The sequence below is a fragment of the Bactrocera latifrons genome, unplaced genomic scaffold (assembly GCF_001853355.1).
Source record: "Bactrocera latifrons isolate USDA-ARS-PBARC rearing strain unplaced genomic scaffold, ASM185335v1 scaffold_1756, whole genome shotgun sequence".
Taxonomy (NCBI): Eukaryota; Metazoa; Arthropoda; class Insecta; order Diptera; family Tephritidae; genus Bactrocera; species Bactrocera latifrons.
Window position 1 is genome coordinate 4,709 of NW_017535248.1, and position 5,168 is coordinate 9,876.

General features: G+C 37.0%; 1 pseudogene; it reads right to left on the reverse strand.

The window, feature by feature from the left end:
* Positions 1 to 1,747: 1,747 nt before the first annotated feature.
* Positions 1,748 to 5,168, reverse strand: part of LOC108967090 — a 5,266-nt pseudogene continuing 1,845 nt past the window's right edge.

Consider the following 5,168-nt stretch of genomic DNA (forward strand, 5'->3'; position numbering starts at 1 on the left):
AAAACACCGAAAGTATTGACTCTGTATATGGGCTGTATGTTGACGGCCGCAAAGACAATACACTTACACAAGTCAGCGAAGGTGAAAAGTACTACCGCGACACTGTCAAAGWGBAACATATTTCTCTTATAGCGGAACCTGGTTGTCATTACATTGGCCACGTCATCTCTCCTTCCGGGTCAGCTGAGGATGAGACGCAAGCTATATGGCAACATTTACAAGACAATTCAGTTGATGTGGAACATCTAGAAGTACGAACACAGGTTGGAAAGGTGGAATCGTTCGGAAACTAGAAGAAAGAATAGGTAGGCCATTACAGTGAGTTGTTTGTTTTCAACATTTCAACGAACTTCCATTTCGTGCTCTTTTCGAACACATAGATGGTGTCTCAATGAGTCCAAATACATTCTCTGCCGACATAGGTAAATTGCTCCCTGATTGTGAGAAGTTGCCTGTTGTCAAATTTTAAAGTTTTCCATCCTGTCAATTACCTTCTGAGGTTATTAATCCGACCAAATTTAGCACAGACCAAGCTTATCTCTATAAAATATTAGAAGCTGTTATTTCCGGTCAATGCATCCAGGTAACATGTGAAATCTCGCTGGCTCACCTGTGCAAAYAGAATTCTGAGATTATACATTTCTACTGACAAACCAACAAAGGAAATAAAGATTTTGGTCAAGTACATACTCACCTTTGTGGTTCTCAATAAGATTCAACAGTTCAATCAAAGATGGCTCGCGCCATCTCTATGCTGCAATTCAAAGGACGAGATACTTACCTGCTAAACTGCGCAAGGTTGTCGRTTCATCCATTCAACAGAATGCTTTCTTTGCTCTTCCAGAAAACGTTCTCCTTAGTATGATGACTGACGAACGGATAGAAGTCAGAAAGTTTGCCCTTGACTGTATTCTGGCAGCCAGAGAAGCAGAGTCTGACACTGTAAATAAAAGGATTAGATGTAATAAAGTGCCAAAGCTGAATTTCAAAGCTAATAATTATTACGATATGATTAACTGGAAGACTATTACCTTGACTGTTCCACCAGTTCTTTGTTCAGTTTCTAACGAAGAACTCATAAAAGGGCTGTCGGGTGACACTGCAGAGGTAGGAAAATTAAAAGAATTCCCCTCTCACACCGTGGCAGTCGAGAGAACCGTCAAACTGGTGACAGAAGCATCTTCTAAAGTTATTGGCCCCCAACCTCGTGATCGTTTTATACGCTCTACACTGAAATCTAGGCAACAAGTGCCAAAGTTTAGTACAAAATCTATTTTTATCAATAAATTTGACACAGATTCAGACTAAAACAAGCCTGACATATGGTTGGTTGGTTGGGTTGAGCTTGGGAGGAGCCCGAAGAGCAGCCAACTCCACGCGGTGGATTCTAGGTGACCAATACAGGTTAGCTGAGGGCTGCAACAATTTTCACCTTTCGCTGTGGCGCGCCGCATTTTCGCTCGTATGTCGAAAACGGTTCTTCCTACGGCCATGATCACCATTTCGATAGCAAATGATGTGACAAATAACTTTTGTTTTATACATTTTGCCATGAGMTGCGTATTTCAGGCGCTAGGTAGACAATTTCACGATTTTAGGCGAATTTCTGAAATTTCAAGGTCGAAGTTGGGGTTGAAGATGCAATCCGATCACAAAACAAAAAGTTGCATTGGAATCAGGAAGTACTAAGGCAACTTTTCCGCGCTATTAGAAATCCCGTATCGAAAAAAGTCCGGAATCGACCCACCCTAATGCCGAGTCACCGAGAATAAAAGTAGAATTTTGAAATAGACTGTCCATATTACCTTTCGCTTTTCTATAAAATGCTGCCCTGTTAGCAATCTAGAGTCATGATATGATCCGGGTTCACCACAATAATTATTCATAAATTTTTTATCAGCATCGACAATGGCCTGTATAACAACACTATAATTACGTTTACGATCAAAATATATTTGTTTGTATTTTATTGGTGTATAAATTGTTATGTGGGTACAATCAATAGCACCAATAACACCTGTTATTTGTTTCTTTTGTAAAAACGTGCGAGTTGTTTCTTCCAACGCATCTCCAGTTGGCCACTTAACGAACTCATGGCTTATTGAGATAACCCACCCGACGAACAATCGCCCATGCTGTGGACTTCGTTACACCAAACAATACGGCTAGTTGTCTGTAGGTAAATGTATTACTTGTATGGTACATCATTGTTTTAGCAGGAATTTTGGCTTTTCCGGACTTCGCAGCAAAACGGGTTCGTTCACTTTCTTCATATCTTCCTGCAAAAAATACTCATACAGAAAAGTCTCATAACAAAAACAAGCAAACCTATGAAGTAACCTAAAGTGGTGCGACTTAAACGAAAATGAGATTTGAAATCCTCATCTTCAAAATTATGAAATTCAATGGTGTCCGCAAAATCACACCCCGGTGTTGGACCGACCAGAGTTATTTTATTTTTTGAAGCGTGGCCAAAGGCCTCCCACGCAAAAAGGAGTTTTACGTGAAAAAATCTAATACATCCCAGTGTTGGACCGACCAGGGTTATTTTTTTTTGACGAGCAGCCGAAGGCAGCCCACGCAAAAAGGAGTTCTACGCGAAAAAAATCTGATACACCCCGGTGTTCGACCGATCAGGGTTATTTTTTTTTATAGGTTGTTGATTGTCGTATTTGGGGTATAATCTGTTCACTTTATTTCATTTAGTTATTTTACAAATGATGTCGATAAGGTAACACTGATTATTTGACATTTTGTAATTCATTCGTTATTCTTAAATAATCAAAATTCAACAATAATTTAAATGTATATTAAAAGCTATTTTTGCACTATATTACATAAAATAAATGTGTACAAATGAATTAGTGAAGTGCTAGTGGATATAAAAGTACAAAATATAAGTGCAAAATTAATTTTATATATCGAAAATATGTAATTAAAATATTGCAAATTTTCAACTTTAAACGCGAATATCTCGAAAACTATAAGCTTCCAGCGGCTATAACCATATATTTATACGAAATTCTTCCCAGCATTTTAACTGACAATACCTCTAGTCCAATATGAAAGCTATGAAAGCTCATGACGAGACAACGTAATTATGTTGGATAAGTCTTCCATACAAAATAAGCTAATAGCTTAATTTGCTGGTCAAATAAAACAAAAAATATACTTTAAATTCTTATGGCACGTAATTCAACCCAAAATAAAACTTATTATTTTTATATCTTATAATAATACATATCCATATGTAACTTTTTGTATTGTAATGAAAAACTTAATTAGGTGTGTTTTATTTGACCATAAATTTATGCTATTAGCTTAGATGAAAGTAACAAACCAAAATTACATATTTCTTTGGGATGAGTATTGAGTTAAAATTAAGACAAATATGTAAACCTGTTTTCAGTTTTTTGTATTATCCGTATAGACCTCAAATAACTAAAATATATATATTTGTAAAGTATATTAATATTCCGTTTACAAATTTGAAATTTCAAACTAAATTGTATATCAGCTGATTGTTCTTGCCCGCATTACCAACCTAATTCATTTTTAAGCGAATATGTGGCTAAGTGCGTTTTATTTGTCCATGATTTAGCTATTAGCTTGTGATATAAAACAGGCCATCGTAAGAGTAGCAACATTTATCATACGAAATTTTTGAATGTGTAAGAATGAGATGGGCATATTGAAAAAGCATCCGTTAATAACTGCCGCCATTTAATCGCCATTCGAAGAAAAATTTTAAGCATCGTAAATTGTTTAATGTTTAAATTCTTTAGCAGAGTTTTTATTCCAACTTAATAACCTGGATGTTGAAAATGGAGTGAGTGACTGATATTGACAAGCCTGCTACATATATTCACATGTCATGTCTTACAAGCTATAATTTAATAACGAATGAGGAAGAGAATAGAGAATAATGATGGAAAGTGTTGCCATATAAAAGAATTCAAACTTTATTTCCAACACTCCAACACTCCTTGTCAACACTTTACATCAGTTAGTTAATATATGTATATCCATCTCTTTTGAAAACTTTACATGCTTTAACTTTTGTAAGTTCTTAGTTAACACATCTGACATTATATTACAAGTTGAAATGTAATACTTGATGTTGATATGCTTACTCCTTGTATAATAGGTTTAATTTCTCACCAGGCTTTGTGAACTTAGATTGTCGTTGTTTAACATCATTGAACCACTCTGCTCGAAACCCATTTCTTTAAGAAGCCTTTCAATATCTGATGCCTCTTTCGCTGCTGCAGATAACGCAATATATTCGGCCTCTGTACTGCTTAAGGCTACAACGCTCTGCGTCTTCAATTGCCAAGAGAATACGCCACCAGCTGCTACAAAAGCATGGCCTGAATACGATTTTCTATCACTAGGGTCACTTCCCTAGTCTGTGTCTGCAAACCTCTCAATAGTTTTGCCAGTTATGCGGTACTGTAATTTATAATTTTCTGTCTTCTTCAAATATCGTAGCACATGTCTTACTCCTATTTCGTGCTTTACATGCTCCACCATCGATTACATCAAATTTTCCTGCTATCTTAGCTTTTATCTGAATGAGTTCTCTTGGTATAAATGCGCGGCTCACTGGGACTTTGCTTAGATCCCATTTATTGAAAACTAGTATCTAATTTAGCGTTCCACTCACGGACGCTTTGTTTTAGACCGTACAAAGATTTATTCAATTTCTACAAACGATTTGGATACTTTCAATACATGAAATGTTCTGGCTGCCACATATAAACTTCGTCATGTAAATCGCTGTTCGGATATGCTGATCACACGTCCATTTGGTGTAGATGTAGTTTATGCGCTACTGTCAATTCGATTATCATACGTATACTAACATATCTGATTACAGGAGAAATAGTTGATGCCATACTGTGGACTACAGCCTTTAGCTAGTAAACGAGCTTTATATTGTTGTTCTACCGCCGCTTATTGTGATGTGGTGTTCTACGCATTGTTGCATCACATGCTGCGACCAGTTCCTTTCGCACAGTCGATACCAAGTGGGCGGCGTCGTCACCTGATGCTTTTGATGCACTCCAGACTAACTCAAACAGGTCTGAGTCGAACTCCTGTTGCTTCCAGCTTCGCTTTCGGAAACTGTTTCTGCTAAGAAGTTCGTGCTCTCGGGAGTACGAGAT